General features: G+C 47.6%; 2 long non-coding RNA genes across 2 annotated transcripts in view; one reads left to right on the forward strand and one right to left on the reverse strand.

Annotated features, from left to right (window-relative positions):
* Positions 1-11,585, reverse strand: part of LOC120989524 — a 26,382-nt gene extending 14,797 nt beyond the window's left edge. Inside the window, exons 1-2 of the long non-coding RNA XR_005776271.1 lie at positions 11,219-11,585; positions 1,490-1,495 (exon numbers count right to left, since the gene is read on the reverse strand). This is a non-coding gene — a long non-coding RNA (uncharacterized LOC120989524). The remainder of the gene's footprint in view (positions 1-1,489; positions 1,496-11,218) is intronic.
* On the forward strand, positions 10,407-18,175 carry LOC120989525. Its single transcript, XR_005776272.1, has 3 exons — positions 10,407-10,840; positions 17,018-17,020; positions 18,164-18,175. It is a non-coding gene; the product is annotated as an uncharacterized LOC120989525 (long non-coding RNA).
* Positions 18,176-20,148: the final 1,973 nt, after the last annotated feature.

Below are 20,148 nucleotides of genomic sequence, written 5' to 3' on the forward strand. Positions count from 1 at the left end.
AAGACCGTACCTCTTGATGTGCTCTCAAAGGTTCCAAGTAGGTGACCTGTTCCCAGGCTGAGAGCAAGGTGTGACTAGGCTCCTGACTTTAAATAAGGCCAGCCCACCTGTGAGATGGGGAAACAGCTCTCATTGTCTGAACACTGTTTGTATAGATTAAATTAAATGATCTGGACTGACATTCTGCTGTCCACAAGATGCAGCTGTTTCCTAAACACAGCTAACATGCTGAATATATTTCCATATTCATGAGAGGTGGAGTTACTCAGAGCCTGGAGAGGAAGAGAAAATGAGCAGCCATCTTAGAGGGAGCTGAGACTGAGGAACTGTGTCAGCAGAGGATCCGATGGCATCCAAGTGTGAGAGCATCCCTCAGTGACCAGAGCAGCAGCTAAGTGAAGCTGATTGTGTCCAAGAGCCTGAACCTGACCAGAGGAATGAGGATTGCTTCCAGGAACGCTGATGAGAGCTGAGGAGCAAAGCAACATACAATGCAGGGGGGGGGGCATGCTTGTTGGAGAGGCATTTGTTCTGTTCAGAGTCCCCAGTGGATGCAGAGCAGACCCGGGTCGGTAAGATCGTGCACGCACCTTATTACAGTGCTGGTGCCTAGAGACTGAGACCAGGCCTGTAGTTAGTTAGTTAGGGTCTCTGTTTGTGTCAGGCCACAAGTGTTGCTACTGTTCATTGCAAGGACTCCATAATTTAAAGGGACATTTCACACTGGAAAACTGATAAACTTCCCACAAACTCAAGCCAGGCTGATGTTTTGCTCAGAAGGAATACTCAGGCACAGGCTACAAGAACAGTTATGGGAGGGAGAATACTGTAGAGCACTGTAAGATTGTAAGTTGTTGTGCGCTGCACCGCAGGCTAGCCAGTACCACACACCCATACAGTTGTTCTTGATCTTTTAGGGTAATAACAGGTAAGGGGTGGCAGTTTAGTTGTGCCCGCCAGTAGGTAAATTACCATGCTTTCCTACTGAATCCATCGGAGGGCGCCGCGCTGTGCAGCACAAGGGTCTCAGCCTTCGGGCTGGGTGTATGTAAATTTATTGTATGTTCCCAGCATTTGTGGTTGTGTTCATTACCGTGTTTTAGTAAAATTCTGTTTTGGCAAAAGCTGGTGGTGGAGTTGTTTTCCTCGTTCGGGACTTGGCTGTATCGGCTTGCACACCTGTGGACTAATTAATACGGACAGCCCAAGACTGTCTGGATGGAGTGGGGGCCACCCTTCTCTCCCCACTCCAGTAACACAGGCCCTGAAAGCGGGTTTTCAACAAACCCTAATACAGAGATGACTGCACATTTCTGTCATTCACATACCCTGGTTGCTTTTAATAAAACCATGAGGAACCTTGCACCACTTCTCTGCAGGGACCAGTATTCTGGATGCACTGGGAGCGCATCTCACTGGAACACGCTGGGGTCATTTGGTTGAATGGTGATGGGACTGGGTTTTGCCATGCCAGGTGACCTGTAGTTACACAACACTGTGTTCTTATTTTACTCACCATGGTTAAGTGTGTTACCTTGAATGTCAAAAGGCTCAACTCCAACATCAAAAGGAGACTTTTGTTCTCGGAGTTGAAATCCCTCAACGCAGAAGTAGTATTTATGCAAGAGACACACTTAAATGACACTGACTCCTTCTGATTTGCAGCGCGTCATTATGCCCAGGGCTTTTTTTCTGGCGGAACGTGCCGGAACGGTGTTCCGCCACCTATTTTCGCCGACTCACCCCGCGCCCCTTTAGTTACTGGGCCCAGCCGGACCGCTGCTAGTGGCGTCGCTAGAGGATGGCGAGTGGGGGCAATCGCCCCCCCTATGTTGTTCTTTGCCTCCCCGGGTGCCCCCCGCTGATTCTCCCAGGTGAATACTAATGAGCGCTCATTAGTGTACCGAAGGACCAGGAAGTGGTGAACACTCTGTACTTACCACTTCCTGGTCCTCGGCTGTCGGCTGTGCAGGGCTGAGCACAGCGTGAGGGCGCTCTGTGACCTCACCCTGTGCGCGTCAGTTCAGAGCACAGTCGACTGAGGAGAAAGAAAATTGCAGGCGGCGTCCTTCCAGGAGCAGGAGAGGTAAGTGGTTTTTTATTTTATAAAAAATGTGGCTGCTGGGGGCATAATGGGGGCTAATTGGAGGCATATGGGGGCTAATTGGAGGCATATGGGGGCTAATTGGAGGCATATGGGGGTTAATTGGAGGCATATGGGAGCTAATTGGAGGCATATGGGGGCTATGGGGCCTAATTGGAGGCATATGGGGCTAATTGGAGGCATATGGGGGCTAATGAGACATATAGGGGCTAATGATGCATAATGGGGGCTAATGAGAGGCATCATGGGGGATAATTAGAGACACAATGGGGGCTAATTAGACTATTAGAGGCATGGGGGCTAATGAGGCATAATGGGGGCTAATTAGAGACATAATGGGGGCTAATTAGGCATATGGGGGCTAATAAGAGGCATAATGTGGGCTAATGAGGCATAATGGCTTATAATGGGGGCTAATAAGAGGCATAATGTGGGCTAATGAGGCATAATTGCTTATAATGCGGGCTAATGAGGCATAAGGGCTGATATGGGGGCTAATGAGAGGCATGGGGGCTGATATGGGAGTGATGAGAGGCATAATGAGGGCTAATGAGAGGCATAATGTGTCATCCACAAATGCCCCCATAACAGTGTGTCTTCCACAGATCCACCATAACAGTACGCACAGAAAAAAGGGGAAAGAATCCGCGGAAGCAAGCAGAGGACGGCACAGCAGACGACTGAATAGCTTCTTTTGTAAGTAAATTGTTTTATTATAAATGTATCCCTGCATACCGCAATTCTCTCGTATTTTGTAATCTTATTTATATATACTTATTTTGTCTTTGCCCCCCCCCCCCATTTTTGACTGTGGTATCTTTGTGCCCCCCCTATATATTGTTCCTAGAGTCGCCACTGCCGCGGGCACTGACAGCCTGGCTGTCACGACCGTCACTGGCAATTTTACTTGCATCCCTGTTCTCTAAAGGGGCGGTTTTAGGGGGCGGTCCTAGGGGTGGGTAGGGGCGTGGCCAGGGGAGGGGGGGGGTGAGTTCCACCACCTTTTCTCTGAGAAAAAAAAGCCCTGATTAGGCCACAGTCTATTCGGCCAGACACTCCCGTCGCAAGTCCGGGGAGGTGATATTGGTTTCCATTTGATGCCCTATCACTATAGTTGCTTGTGATTTAGATCTCCAGTAGAGATATGTCATTTTACGGGGCTCTCTGGCGGGAAAACCCATCACCCTGTGTAATTTGTATGCTCCTAAAACTTACCAGATACACTTTCTGAAAAAAGTGTTCCGGAAGGTCTTTCGCAATCCTGAATCGCTGTTTTTTATGGGGGGGAGGGGAATTTAATGTTACATTTTCCAACTCCATAGATAGACTGGCTCTGCCTGGAAGCGCTGCTTATCCGGGTCAGCTACAGGTATCTAGAGATTTTCGCTAATTAATTAGATGTTACTCCCTCCATGATCTGTTGTGAGTTACCCATCCTACTGACCAGTCCTACTCCTTTTACTCCACTCCCCATGGAAAGCACACTAGGATTGATTACTTTTTTAGGACTATACCCATCTGTACTGCAGGGAGCCACTTTAGTGCCAATCCCGTGGTCTGACTATGCCCCAGTTGAGGTCACTTTAGATTTCAGTGTTGGACATACTTGTCAATGTCATTGGAATTGCGCTTGAAATCAATGGGGTTGGTTGCTGATGTGCGGTGCTTATGGGAGGCACACAAAGCAGTGATGAGGGGACATTGTGTTGCTTTGGGCATGAGACTTAAGTATTGTGAATACCAAAGATCAACTTAATAGCATAGCTGTAAGCAGGGTAGATAAAATCCTGCTCTATACATGGCAGAGGTATTATGCCTGGGGTAACAAGCCACATTCTCTTCTTGCCAAACAGCTCAGAGATCGCCCTATGCAAACAACCCATACACCATTAAAGGGGAGGATGGCGGTGTGCTTTACGACCCCCAGAGTAAATCTACACGATTTTCCTCTTATTACTCTAAACCCTGCCTAGTGGTCTTCCAGCAAGAGAACAATCCATGGAACGCCTATTGCATACGTATCTGACTTCATGAAAATTGCTCACCCTCCTGGCAGATGCAGTTAGTACGCTTAATGGACCAATCACTAGAGAGGGGATATTGGAGGTTATAACCTATCTGCCTGAAGCTAAGTCCCCTGGGCCTGACAGTTTTTCCCACTAATAATATAAGACCTTTAAGTCAGGGCTACTACCTCACATGGCAACACTCTTTAACTCTTTTTTGGCTGGGGAATCGGTTCCCACTTCAATGTCCTATTCATACATCACATTATTTCTAAAACCTGGTAAAGACCCCTTAGAATGTCAGAATTAAAGACTGATAGCTCTCCTGAATTCCGATCTCAAAATCTTTACGAAAATATTGGCGATTCGACTAAATCCTTATCTTTCTGCCCTAATCTACAAAGATCAGGTTGGGTTTGTGACGTGTAGACAAGGGGCAGACAATATCTGATGGAGCATTGATTTAATAGATGTGGTTCATGGTTCGTTAGAGGAGGCCTTGTTGCTTACTCTAGATGCTAAATAGGCATTCGACTGTTAAAGTTGGCCATTTATGTTTGCTGCTTTGAAAGCTTATAGATTTACCGGTCCCTTTCTTCAGGCCATATGCCGTTGTACTCCTCTCCTGTAGCGATGGTCAAGCTCCCTCATGCTTCGTCCCAACCCATACCCATTAAAAATGTCACGAGGCAAGGATGTCCCTTGTCCCCACTATTGTTTGCACTGTGCATTGAACTCCTAGCGGCGATAATTAGATTGAATCCTGATGTCCGGGGCATCATGGTTAGGGATAGGGAGTTTAAAATATCGCTGTTTGCTGATGATATTCTACTTACTTTGACTGGGCCCCACATCTCACTTCCCAACCTCCACTCCATTTTGCATAACTTTGGGACACTTCCAGGTTACAAGGTCAGTACTAATAAGACTGAGGCCTTTCCCTTCAATATTCCCCAGGACATGAAGAAAAATATATAAAATTTGTGTTGTTCCTCTAAAGAAAAGTGAATATTAGACTGTTCAAAAGAAATAGCAGTGTTTATATTCTTCTTTACAAACTGAAACATTCACTATATAAACTGAAAAATGTTTTAAGATTTAGCTTTTCTTTGAATCACTGAACTAATATTTAGTTGTATAACCACTGTTTCTGAGGACTGCTGTAAATCTGTGTTGCATGGAGTCAACCATGCAGTCTGGCAGGTATTCCAGCCCAGGATAATTGGACTACATTCCACAGTTCTTCTCTATTTATTGGTTTTGCCTCAGAAACTGCATTTTTATGTCACCCCACAAGTTTTCTATTGTATTAATGTAAGGGTCAGCCCCTAGAATTATCAAGTTGCATTTCTAGTGATATTATTTCACACAGACTGTTATGCCTTCTTCCAGCCACAAGAGGCCACTGTGTCTTTGAGTAAGAAAGAAATGAAGTTGTTGGTCCCAGTGGATGTAGGAGGAGTTTGAAGTTCCCGGGCAGGCTGTTTGTTGCTTCCTGACTGGGGGGGAGCTGAGAGTCTGGCTGCAGTTGGACAGAGCCACAGAGACTAAAAAGTGATTCTGAAAAGAGTGATATCGTCCAATTGAGAGACATGTGACAGTACGCGGGGCCTGGCTAATGTGACATAGGTTAGCGGGACCGTGGCAGAGGACGGGGACTCCTGGCAGAGCTGAACTTATGTGGATTCCTGCACCTGCAATCTAGAGAGAGAGAGAGGAAAAGACCATGCGCTGGGACAAGTAAGCGACTGTATCAGGAGCCAGACGACACCTGCCCCCAAATACCAGACCAAGACAAGTAGCTACCTCGTGGGAGAATGTGACATGACTGATCTTTGCCCAGCTACCTACAGAACTGTGAGTGTGCACCGGTGCTAACCGGCGATAGGGCATAGATCAGGAATCTTTAGTCAGAGCATTGTAGAAACGTGCCCTGGGTAGCAGGGGTCAGACAGGAAAATATCAGAGGAAAGTAGCCTGTATTTTTATGTGTTTGCTGGTTGGAGCGCATTTAGTATATCACGGATCAGTTACCCTTCCTATAAATTTTTGTAAACTTGTTAACATTGTTCCTGTCGTTTGTCGATTGCGACCCTGCTGCATCGGCACAAAACTGGTAAACCAATTTTCCGGCCGTTATATTTTGTTATTTAATTAATCTGCTTCAGCCTCCTCGTCTGCTGTACTGTATTTGATCCCTGCCCTGCGGTCTCTTCCTCCCATGACCGCTACAAGTGGTGCTGCGAGCAGGGTACGGTCACAGAGATGGAGGCGGCTGAAGGCAATGTGCATGATGCTAATGTGAGTACCTGAGGCAATGGTGGAACCCCTGCAAGGCCCTCCCTATGGGCCATGCTGTTTGATGGCCAGAACATGTCACTGTCGGACTGGTTGACAAGGTTACAGAGCGCTGCTAGGATTTACAATGTCAGCTCAGAACTACAAGTAGAAATCCCTTTGGCCGCCCTAGAGGGTGAGGCCTGAAGAAATGTTTTCCTACAACCAGAAGCCACGCGCAATACGTTGAAAGAGATTGTGCGATTTCTGGAAGAAATATACGGGGAAACAGCTAGTGGAGGGCACCTCCGGGCAAAGTTCTTTACCGGATTCAGCAGGAAGAGGAAGGGGTCTCACAATATGCAACGGCGCTACAGGAAGTATTGGCCGAGGTACATAAAGAGGCAGACGGAGTAACCGGCATGAGACCCGTAGACTGGATACTGCGGGAACAATTCATTCTGGGGCTCTACAGCACTCCCCTGAGACAGGCCTAACCTTTTGACAAATATTGGCAGAGGCTGTGGCACGAAGCAAAGAAGGAAGTTAAGCCTCCGGAGTGATACGGACCCAGACCGCCACACCCCTGTGGGTTACAAAGAACGAAGATGTCATGGTTAGGGTGGTACAAGACTTGCAGAGCTCCCTGAGTGCTATGCACGATAAGTTGACGACCATGGAAAGACAGATGGGGTCGTGCTATACCCCTGAGGCTGCCTATGTTATGGACTATTGATACAAAATGGATACTTGCTTGTTGAGAACTATACTGTAGTTAAAATGGCGGCCAGGTACCCAGCCAATGCCTATAACAAGAATCTTGCTCTTTGCTTTATCATGTGTCACAAGACGGTTTCCGTTCAGCTCAAGCAAGCAGCTTCAAAGAAAGAAGAAGTAACGGCTTCACCCACCAGCAAGGGGGGAGAGGGGGGGGACTTCCTCTGGTCATTGATGTGACAGAAAATAGAGTTTATAGCCAATAAAAAAGATACATGCCACCTTACACCCCCCACTCCTTTCCATCCTATATACTGTCTACTGTTCCGTAAATAAACCAGAGATCCTGTTATAACCCAGCTGTGTGTTGTCTCAGTATTGATCTCTCAGTATACTTATACTTTAATATTAATTAATTTGGAGCAGTACATCAACCGAACTGGCAGCTTGGCCAGAACCAGAACAAATTTGACGTCCAATCGTGGGGCTCGAGGATTGGACCCTCTGTTCCCGTACCCCCGGATACTAGACGAGGAGAGGCACACTAACGGACACCGGGATCGCGACCCGTAATACGAGGTAGGAAAATTGAGTAATTTTGCCTATAAAGTGTCTGTGGCGAAACCGACCTCGCCACTGGGTTTTGGAGAGGACTGGCTGCTGGCCTCTTGCCCCAGGATTATGGGCCATATACTAACTTTTAAACCCCTGAACCGATTCAAGTGAATTTTGGATAGGTTTGTCCCCAAGTTATACTGTTTAAATTGATGTAAGTTATATGTATGGCCAATGTAAACTCACAAAGTTGTAACAATTTATAATAAGTGTAACTTGTCAGCTTGGGAGGAAAATGCTGGGTGTGTTTCTATTGTGCCATTGTCCCATTGTGTGTTTAAATGGTGATGTCTGTTCTGTTGTCCTCACATGTGTATTGGCGATCTCCCTTTGTCCTCAGAGATAATTGGATTGCTCCTCAGGTTGTCTCCGGGACAGAGAGGAGGAGACCATGATGCATTGTGGGGATATGTTGTATTTGTCCTATGTCACAGTCTTCATTCTGGTCCTCTGGGGGCGTGAATGATTGGTTGCTGTAGTTACATTGTATGTGTTGTAAATTACTGATTGGTTGTATTTCAAACCCCTGTGGGCAGTACTATGTTTGTGGTTTATGAATAAAAGAGGCTGTACGTGAAGTACAGTCAGACCACTGCTTGACCCTCAACACGGAGCCTTGTCTCGTTATTGGGGGGATTCGCTGTATGCTGTTAGAAGACCGATTGCCAGAAGTGTAAGCTGATCCCTGTTCGTCTGCTAGCAGCTATTCGTGAGGTTCCAGTTTGGAGTGCTATTTTGTATCCAGTTCGGGAGTTTGGTGTATCCTGCAGTAGCTGTGCCTGTCTCTCAGAAAGGGGCTTATCGCCTAAACGGATTTTAACCCCTTGTCTGCTGAAACGGTCCGTTACAGTGTCCCCTGGTGTAGCCTCTTGGTGTTCGTCTGAGGGAGGGGTGCGGCAGCAGTCTGGGACGTCCCCGAGGGCCTGAAAGTAAGAACCCCATTTGTTTTTTAAAGTCTTGATGTACTGTGTTGTGCCTATAAGTTGTGAAGACCCTGTTGACAAGTATCACTGACTGAGACACAGAGTTCTCCTATGTGCCTGTATCGGAGTTCAGCCCGGCGTCTGACTCAAATCTCCATAAAGGGGACGATCACAGAAGGGGGAGAGCGGTCCGCGGTAGCCCAGAGTGTGCTGACCGGGACTCAAAGGTCTTCACATCCAGTGATTACTCTATACAGAAGTCTTTAGGCGGCTCCAGTAGGTGCGAGAGACGATTAGACAGTACGCAAGGGTTCTTCCTTGATGTATTGTGGTTTATTGTTTTTAATGTGCGACCCTTTGTAACGGAAACACAGACTGATAGAAACCCAAAGGTCTTCTAAAGTGCCTGTGTCAATCAGTCACCCCGGTGTTGTGACCGAGAGACGACAGAAGGGAGGAGACCGGCCAGTGTCTACCCAGAGTGTGTGGGACATTAGGCTCAACGTGTCATTTCGGGTTTCTGTGTTGTCCAGAACAAGGTGAAGGATCCAGAAGATGGGAAATGAGGAAAGTGTCCCGAAGGGCTACTGTTCACCCGAACAGTACGTGGCGGACCGGAGAAGCAAACACCTTCAATTGCTTTTCAATGGCTTTTGTTTCAAGATAACATGATGATTTAAGAAATTTGAGTTAAGAGTTTGAGTGCTAACCCTGCTACATCTGTATAACATAACAAAAGGTGGCACACTGCCCTGTTACGTGGCAGACGTTGTTGAATGAGAAAAGAGAGAAGTTAGAGGATGATAAATTGACAGACATGGTCCGTGTGTGGTTGGACTGTAGTAAAGAATTTGAACAGACGGGGGGGGAGAACAAAATTTTTATGAGAAAAGACAGAGATATTTCTGTAAACCTGGTGTTGCATTGATACATGACTTGCCACCGCCCTATAATGGCGCCGGGAAGAAAGCAGGTGGGTGTACCTGCAAAACATGTGGTCAACAGAATCCCTCCTCCCGTGATACGTGCCTTGCCTGTGGGGCTCCCCACCCACAAAACCACACCTTGGTAACTACTCCCCGGCACGTCCCATTACTGTTAGCTACAGCGCCATCTTGTCCCCAGCCAACGCCCATGAACGGACCTTTAATATCATTCGGTCCGGACCCCCCGTCACTCCTATGTCACCCCTAGTGTCCCGGTGATCTCTATGCTGTACCCGATGATAAACCCGGATGGCACTTTTATGACTCCCCGTTAGATCATGACCCCCACACCCATAATGGTGGGAGGTCAAACAGAAGAGCCCGATCAAACGCAGTCTGACGAGGCGGTAGAATCTGTGTCGGGCACAAGGACTCCCACCCTTCACCAATTGGCACCATGGAACGGGGGTACGTCAGAATCCAAACACCGCCAGTCTCAGATTACTGTATTGCAAAGAAACATGCAAGATCTAGAGAGGGGCAATTACAAAACCCTTAGGGAAGCCCTGGCACTAACACGTCCCCAGGGCCTGCCCAAAATAATTGTCTTTCACTCCACAACAGTTATTCACTATAGTGAATTTACTGCCTGACTCTGAGACCCACCCAATGCCATTTTACAGGAAATTGTCTCAAGTGCACCAAACATATGGATGTACATGGTCTGATTTGCAAAGTATAGTGGAGAATAAGACCGGTGAATACTGCTCACTGATTATTTATTTATTTATTTTATGCACTTATATAGCGCTACTATATTTCGCAGTGCTTTACAGACAAATGGACAAAAGCTAAATTAGCAGATCATTCCACCACATTGCAGGACAGCTACGGGGGATCAGTTGACCCCCACCTTTTTTCTTTTCACAGAAATGTTAGTTTCTGCTGTGTTAGTTTAAGATCCTCTTTCTGATAAGAAACTGTCTTGCTTCTTGGTCTTTGTGGTTTTCGCTCAAATTATGTGACACCCACAGCTGCCGGATGTCTGACAATAAAATTCTGCACTGATTCATATGAGCAAGGGGATTCGCTGCAAACCATTTTGCACCTCATCCCTGATACTCTCTGGGCCAGAGGACCCCAGGATATTGGATGCCTCAATGTCCCACCAGTCACTGTGACCCTGAAGGACCCCAAAGTCCTACCATACAAAGAGACTGGACCCAGTAGCCAGGGCTGCCCCTTCCTGTGTCAGAGCTGTACATGCAGCCAGTGCCCTGCTGGCCACCACTTCTGATATGGTACTAGGCCACCCCCTCACTATCCTAGCACCACATGACATTTCTGCCATTCTCCAACAAACACAACCTAGGCATCTGACTAATCAACGTCACCTATGGTTGCAAGGTAGCCTGCTCCTACCTGATAATGTCACATCCTCAATCCTGCTGCTCTTCTCCCTCTTCCAAGGGGGGAGAATACTGGAGAATCTGAAGATTTTATTGATCTACAGGCACACTCGAGCTGACACCTCTGAAGCCAGAGGAAAGGCCCTAGCTGATCAAGCAGCAAAGCAAGTAGCAGTGAAAGAGGAAGAAGAACAGCCCTCACAAGTCTTGATGGCAACAGAGTCCACAACAGACCTAACACAGAAATCAAAAGAGGTCTCCTGGGACCTGCTAGTCCAGTTACAGAAGCAGGCCACGCCACAAGAAAAATTGGATTGGCTAAAAGAGTCAGCCCAAGAAGAGAAAGAATCTGGACTGTGGACCCAAGGAAAAAGAGCATCTCTGCCCAAAGCTCTCTATCCTCTGATAGCTTCAATAGCTCATGGGCCCACCCACCAATCTAAGACCATCATGAAAGAACTAATAGACAAAATATGGGTGGCCCCAGGGATAACCCCTGTCCTGGTGAGGCATACTCAGTCTTGCCTCATCTGTGCGCAGTGCAACCCGGTAAGAACTGAGCCTACACCAACTAAATGTCTCCCCAAAGCCCAGTACCCGTTACAACGGTCAAATTGACCACATCCAGATGCCAATGTGCCAAGGGTTTCAATATGTGCTAGTAGTGGTAGACTTGATCTCTGGGTGGCCAGAAGCCTACCCCGTCCAAAATCAGACAGACACAACAACTGCTAAGAATTTAATGCAGGAAACTGTTTGTAGGTTCGGAATACCTGAGGTCATTGAGAGTGATCTGGGCCCAGCATTCACTGCTAGATTAACCCAAGAAGTATGGAAGATGGTAGGGTCACACTTAGCCTATCGCACACCCTACAGAACCCAAAGCAGCGACAAAGTCAAACGACTGAACGGGGTACTGAAGTCCAAGATGCTGAAAATGACTAGGGAGACAGGGCTCAGTTGGGTACAATGCCTGCCAATAGCACTATTTTCAGTTAGACACACCCCTAGGCCTCCACACCAAATTTTGTTTAGGACACGGCCTAGGATGGGGCAGTACTTCCCACAGCAATTGCAAATGCATTTTGAATCTGTTGCAAAATATGTGATTCCCCTGAGTAAACAATTGTCTAACATATGTGCACAAGTTTTCTCTTCCATTCCAGATCCTGACTCCCTAGAGGGAAGCCACACTCTGAAACCTGTAGAGTGGGTGGTGGTCAAGAAACACATCAGAAACACCCTCGAACCATGATACAAGGGGTCTTACCAGGTGTTGCTGACTACCCCGACCTCTGTGAAACTCGAAGGGAGGCTTACCTGGATCCATGCCTCACATTGTAAAAAAGAGTAATGGCTGTCCCGACAACCCTGGAACAATAAGCCATCAGGGTCCATCTACTTATCATGACTTTGACTGTAGGCATATCAGCAGTGTTCACGCCACTGGGTGATGAATGGGACAATTCACTGACACGGCACCATCAAATTCTAGTCCAGGGGTTGAATAAGACTCTGAGAGATTGTTGGATCTGTACCCACAGTCCCATGAGTCCAACCAGTATGCCATATTTTGCAAAACCTGTGGAGCTTTCTGAACTGATTGACCTGTCTATTTCTACCATCTTTCTCACTAGCATATACCAAGTTAAATCCAGTAAACACAAGGACAGGGAAGTGGCCTTACCTGTCGCAGGGTAGGCAGATGCCCCATAGCTCATGATAAACAGATCAGGACCCTCGGTAGATTATAGCTCTACTCCCTGGCAAGAGGGACACTGGGCTAATGTCAGATGTTTTCCTAGCTGGACACACTGTTATTGTCTCCAAGTACAAACCAAAGGTATGACATTTAGTCCACACATACACTCAGGTTGCAATCACTCAAAAACAGACAGCCATGTGCAGTGTATTGGTGTAGATGCTGTGAACGGAAAAGACCTACCCTGTAACAACCATACTGTACAGGACCTTATCACAGGCATATTAGCTAACAACACTGAAGGTCAGTTAAAAGGATATGAGCTGGCGAAAGGGATAACATTTGCCAAATTAATTACCCAATTATTCAATAGCACAGCAGTGGCAGATTCAGAAGACATATACTTAGTTTGTGGACACAAAGTGTCTGAAATTGACATAAATGCTATTCCTAAACACACCTTGTATCGTAAGGCCAAATGGCAAGCCACATGTTGTAGAAATGAGCATTCCCAATAAAGTTCTCAGTACCCTTTTCATATATCCCATGATAGTGCAGATGTGGGATCATCTGGTGGTGGCAACTGATTATCTAGATGATCAAATATGGGAAGTGATGAGACTAATGAATACCTCGAACAGTGTGCAAAACCAGTTTATCATTGGCACCAACCAATACACATTAGTTCTAGACTATGTTACAGATAAAGATGGAGGTATGTGCCAGGTTGTGGGACCCGCTTGTTGCCATTACATAGACGCACAGGGTAATTTGCAAGTTAAGGTGGGTCTAGAGAAAATGGCTGATCTAAGGGATAAATGGCTGGACGCACATAAAGCTGATATGGTGGTCTGATACCTTCTCTTTCCTCAACCCATGGGAATTGTCCAAGGAATATTACAGGTAGCCCTAATACTGTTGGTGATATATATAGTAATTAAGCTTGTTCTTACTTGTGTGACCCGCCTTTTAAAAAAGAATGAAGAAAACTGATGAACACCCTATCATGCTTCTCTACAATGAGGAAGAACAGAAGGAAACATCGCTCAACACAGCTCCCCCTCCTCACTAAGATGCCTGGCTGAGATAGGGTGAGATGAATCCCAAGGTATTACCACAAGTCCGATTAACCGGGAACTTATCCATTAGGGATAGGTTGTCGCCACTGTGGGTGAAGAGGATACGAATGGCATGCCAGGGGATTCATTAGGTAAGGGAAAGTCTACAATCAAGTTTCCAAGGGGAGACTGTTATGGACTATTGATACAAAATGGATACTTGCTTGTTGAGAACTATACTGTAGTTAAAATGGCGGCCAGGTACCCAGCCAATGCCTATAACAAGAATCTTGCTCTTTGCTTTATCATGTGTCACAAGACGGTTTCCGTTCAGCTCAAGCAAGCAGCTTCAAAGAAAGAAGAAGTAACAGCTTCACCCACCAGCAAGGGGGGAGGGGGGAAAACTTCCTCTGGTCATTGATGTGACAGAAAATACAGAGTTTATAGCCAATAGAAAAGATACACGCCACCTTACACCCCCCACTCCTTTCCATCCTATATACAGTCTACTGTTCCGTAAATAAACCAGAGATCCTGTTATAACCCAGCTGTGTGTTGTCTCAGTATTGATCTCTCAGTATACGTATACTTTAACATTAATTAATTTGGAGCAGTACATCAACCGAACTGGCAGCTTGGCCAGAACCAGAACACCTATCCGGCCCAACAACAAACCTATCAGGCGGCCCCGCGGGTTCCTACACCAGAACATCCTCACCATAATTTACCTTACCACCAAGTTCCTCAATATCCTCCACTGAGGCCAGCCAGTCAAGTTCTAAGGGCACCTCCTTCATGCAGGCAAAGAGAAGGCCGTCAAGAGGCACAGTGTTGGCAGTGTGTGGAAATTACAGACACTTCGCCAGAGGGTGTCGAAGTGGTCCATCTGGACACCCAGAACTGCCGTTAAACTTCCAGCCACCGCAGTAGTGAGGCGTACTGCGGGGTAGGTGGAGAGCCAAGTTACCCAGCATTGCTCCGAACACCTGGTCGCAGGGTGTCCCATCATACAAGCCGAATTTGAAGGTATTCCTGACGAATGCTTAGTGGATACTGGGTCATAGGTAACGACTATGCCTGAGTCATACTTCAACCTTTACTTTCAAGCGCTGGCCAAGCCAGAGCGAGAGACATTGGTCCAGGTTACAGCGTCTAATCAACAACAGATCCCTGTCACGGGAGTCGTGTGGATGAATGTACGGCTATGTGGACAAGAAGTGGGGAGAAAAGGTATCCTGCTGGTCCCTGAGGCGTTCAAAGAGGATGTACCGGTGATAATAGGCATAAATATTCTGCGAGAATTGGACCAGATAATGTTCACTAAATGGGGCCCGGGTTATTGGAAGCAAGCCACTCCACACAACCCACGCAGAAAGCATTTCAACGGTTGATCCGATTCTGTGGGACACAGAAGAGTGTCCCAGCACATCAGTCTGTGGGAACTATCCGAGTTCCGGGAAGGGCTACCCTTACCCTCCCTCCTGGTTGGGAGATTGTACTGACACTGCCCCTGGGAACCTTCCGCAAACTTGAAGGTATGGAGGTGATCATTGAACCAGTAGGCCTAGGGGAGCTAGGCCAGGGATGCCTAGACACTGACAGTGGTCCAGAATGGACGAGTACCCATAAGAGCTGTGAATCTGGGACATCTAGAAGTTTCCTTGACTCCAGGAGTGGAACTGGCTCGTGTGTACCTACATCAGGGATAAGTGCTGAGTCGGAGAGAAGTGACTCTAGCTCCAGTAGGTGAGACTGTTTGGACCCTTGCAGTTACTGTCAGCGCAGAAGAGGCGCTGACCCCAGAATGGTATGGGAGAACCATCTTGGACCAAATGGAGATAGATGTGAAGGCTCTCAGTTCGGACCACTTGCGAGCAGTTGAAACCATGCTGAGGGAGAATCAGACTGCGTTTGCCAGCTATGCCGATGACTTTGGCTGCACAGATGCTATCACGCATGAGATACCGGCAGGGGACACTCCTCCAGTTCGGGAGAGATATCGGCAGATTCCGCCAAAGTTGTACCAGGAAGTGAAGACATTGTTGATACAGATGATAGATTCCGGAGTGGTGTGGGGTAGCCAGAGCCCTTGGGCAGCCCCAGTGGTGCTTGTCAAGAAGAAGGACAGCACTATCGATTTTGTGTGGATTACCGGCGATTGAATGCGTGCACCGCACGAGACTCATACCCTCTGCCTCGCATCGAGGAGTCTGACGGCTCTAGGACCTAAATTTTGAAGCCACTCTGATATACCTGGACGATATCATTGTGTACTCTGCTACTTTTCAAGAACACCTGAATCGACTAGGGCAGGCACTCGAGCGACTGCGATGCCATGGCCTGAAGGTAAAGTCAAAGAAGTGTCATCTCTTCAAGAGGGAGATCGAGTACTTGGGCCATACGGTGTCCCAAGACGGAGTGCTGCCGTCCCAAGACAAAGTGGCTGCAATACAAGAATGGCTAGTGCCCAGAACGCTGCGGGAGTTGAAGGTCTTCCTTGGACTGACCGGGTATTACCGGCGGTTCATCAAAGACTACGAAAATATATGATTTGTTGAGAGGAACGGCTGGGAGACTGTCACGACCGCTACCCCAGCAGCAGTCGTGTCGCACCAGACGGAGGGAAAGGGGGACCCTTATCTACGGATGGGAATATTATGGCCACCCCTGACTAACCCTAAGCTGGCACCTGTCTGCCCTGATACCCTAGACGGGGTGTGAACCCGTGCGGCGAGCAGGATGCCTAAACCCTCAGTCACCCTAAAAAGCCTAGAGTGGGGAAAGGCCGATGGGAGCACTAGTCACCATCACTCATGTCTAGGAGAACAGCAGGGGAAGACAGCAACAAACAAACTATATAAGAGATAGACTTATCCAGTCACGAGCAGAGAAGGCGATCCCAATCACGACAGTCCACGCCGGACAAGAGCTCCACAGCAACACCATCAAACGATCTCCTTCAAAGGTCAGAATAGAACTGGAAGTAAAGACTATATCTGGCAATGACTGCAAGTGAAAGTGAAACTAATATAGTAGCTGGGAGTGGCAGACAGGACTCACCTGAGAAGGATGCCTACAAACTCCCAGTCAGGACAAAAAGGTTCACAAGGCAAAACCCAGATGACATACCCTGAACCACGGAGCAAACTCACAAGCTATCGCGAGTAGCAAGTCGCTGCGACCTTCTCCTTCCAGACCTGTCTGGATCAGTCACAGTCGTGACAGAGACCCAAGGGGCAAAGTGTTCCCTAAGGGACAGAAGCAGGAGGAGGCCTTCCAGGCTGTGAAAGAAGCCCTGACATCGGCCCCCATCTTGGCTTATGCCGACTTCGACAACCCGTTCCTCTTATCTACTGATGGCAGTTTCTACGGACTCGGGGCAGTCCTGTCGCAGGTACAAGATGGACACGAAAGAGTTATCGCCTATGCCAGTAGGTCCCTGCGGGATACAGAGCGAAACCCCCACAACTACAGTTCCTTTTTGGCTGGAACTCCTTACCCTGGTGTGGGCCATGACTGAGAAGTTTGCGGGATATTTGACAGGGGCTAAGATCTTTGTACGGACTGACAACAACCCCCTGGCCCATCTGGACACTGCCAAGCTGGGAGCCCTGGAGCAACGTTGGGCAGCTCGCCTTGCAAAGTATGATTTCTCGATTCTCTACCGCTCCGCTACAGAGAACACTAATGCCGGTGGTCTGTCGAGGGTCACTTTCGAAACTCCGGAAGGGGATCACGATGAACAAAAAGAAGAGGATGAAACTTCAGACTTCCGCAAGTTCTCACCTCCAGCAGTCGCGGCACAGACAAGTGGGGAGGCCCGTGCTCTACCCAAGATATTAGGGATAACTAATGAAGAATGGGGGCGAATACAAGATGAAGATGTTGGACTGCGGCAGATGAAAGGCTAGGTAACCCAGCAAAGGAAACCCAACAAAGAAAGGACTGACCTTGATGCCAAGATGAAGTCCATTCTACATCAATGGGACAGACTGGAAGTTCACTGAGCTGTTTTGTACCGCAAGTGGCAGCAGCCTGCTGATCTAGAGGTGAGGTGGCTGTCATGAATATAGTAGGGGGAACACCAAAAGACAACAAGAAGGAAGAGGAAAGAAACAAGGCCTCACCTCTAGGGAAGGGAAAGGTCACCACCTATAAAACCCTGCTCCTGGCCCTAACTCCTATCCGTATAGACACCTCTCAATGGTAGAAATGCCCATACACAGGGACCTGGAAAACCCTGGTAACCCTCGGATGCCCTAAAGGTAATGACAGTGCAGAGATCCGTTCCTTCCCTGGTGAAGGAACCAGCGTCTCGCTGAGGCCTAGTAAACAACCGGGGGGGGGGATACAAAACACAATAAGCGGAACACTTAACTTCTGAGGATGATGGATGAAAAGGACTTCAATAAGAACCACACTCCAGCTCTTCCAAAACCAAATGAAGGAGTGATGGGTAAAGTCAGAATAAATAGGGAGAGGTAAAGGTCACATGATCCACATCTGAATAGGAGGTGTGGACATACCAGCAACACACACCCCTTCTATGGGTGACCTCCGGGCACCCAGGACCGACCTTATCAGGATGAGCTCTTTGGAATGCTCTCACCAGATGACTAGCATTAACATCGGTCGCTGGAACCCACATCCTCTCCTCTGTTCCATACCCTCTCCGAGATACTGGAGGGATCTCCGGAGAACTCGGGAGTCCACAATCCTGCTGATCTGAAATTCTAAATTGCCGTCCCCCATGACAGGAGTGGGAGGTAAGGAGGACGTCTCAACAGGTTTGACACATTTCTTTAACAACGATTTATGAAATACATTATGGATTTTCAAAGCCTGAGGAAGTTCAAGACGGAAGGCTACAGGGTTAACAATGGCAGTGATCTTATATGGACTAATAAATCTTGGGCCCAACTTCCAAGAAGGTTCCTTAAGTTTAATGTTTCTTGTAGACAACCACACAGAATCACCCACTCTCGGGTCCGGACCACTCATACGTCTCCTGTCAGCCGTACGCTTATACCTGTTGCCCATCTGTTTCAGGTTATTTTGGATTTTCCGCCAAATAGAAGACAAAGAAGAGGAAAATCGTTCCTCCTCAGGAATGCCGGAATTTTGAGCACCAGAAAATGTACCAAACTGTGGATGGAATCCATATGCCCCAAAAAACAGCGACTTATCAGTGGATACCTGTCTGCGGTTATTTATAGCAAACTCAGCTAACGACAAAAATGAAGACCGCTCTTCCTGATTCTCTGAAACAAAACATCTCAAGTAAAGTCTCCAGATTCTGATTAGTGCGCTCCATCTGTCCGATTGACTGAGGATGAAAAGCTGAAGAGAAGGACAATTGTACACCCAGACGAGTACAGAACGCTTTCCAGAATCTGGAAACAAACGGAGTCCCTCTATCGGATACCACATCAGAGGGAATGCCATGTAGTTTCACAATGTTGTCAACAAACATCTGTGCAGGAGATTTAGCATTGGGTAGACTAGGTCATGCAATAAAATGTGCCATAATACTAAAACGATCGACAGCCACCAGAATCATGTTTTTTCCCCGAAGAATTTGGTAAATCTGTGATAAAATCCATGGACAAATGGGTCCAAGGTCTGGACGGGATAGGCAATGGAAGCAGAGATCCGGAAGGCCGAGTATGTGTCACCTTAGCACGTGCACAGGTACCACAGGCTGACACATAGTCAACCCACTTACGCAACCCCGGCCACCAGAATCTGCGAGAGATGAGATCGACAGTCGATCTGCTCCCACGGTTCCCAGAAAGCACTGTACAGTGATGTTCCTTGAACACCTTGTGACGTAATTCGGAGGGAGCAAACAATTTCCCTGGAGGACAAGAGTCCGGAGCATCCTCCTGTGCCTCCAACATCTTAGCATCGAGATCAGGATAAAGAGTGGATATGACTACCCCTTCAAATAAAATGGGACTAGGGTCATTAGACTCACCCCCGCCCCCCCCCCCCCCCCCCCAAGGAAAGCTACGCGACAAAGCATCCGCCTTGACGTTTTTAACCCCAGGGCGGTAAGTGACTATGAAGTTAAATCTGGTGAAAAACAATGACCATCTGGCCTGCCTTGGGTTCAGTCGCTTAGCCGACTCCAGGTAGGCCAGATTCTTGTGATCCGTAATTACCGTAATAGGATGAATTGCTCCTTCCAACCAATGCCGCCATTCCTCGAACGCTAACTTAATGGCCAGCAATTCCCTATTCCCCACATCATAATTCCTTTCAGCAGTCGAGAGTTTTTTCGAGAAAAATGCACATGGGCGCCATTGACTGGGTGAAGGACCCTGCGACAAGATTTCTCCTACCCCTACCTCGGACGCGTCACCCTCAACAATAAATGGCTGAGACACGTCCGGTTGCACCAGAATAGGG

This window comes from Bufo bufo, chromosome 2, assembly GCF_905171765.1.
Source record: "Bufo bufo chromosome 2, aBufBuf1.1, whole genome shotgun sequence".
In the NCBI taxonomy this organism is placed as follows: Eukaryota; Metazoa; Chordata; class Amphibia; order Anura; family Bufonidae; genus Bufo; species Bufo bufo.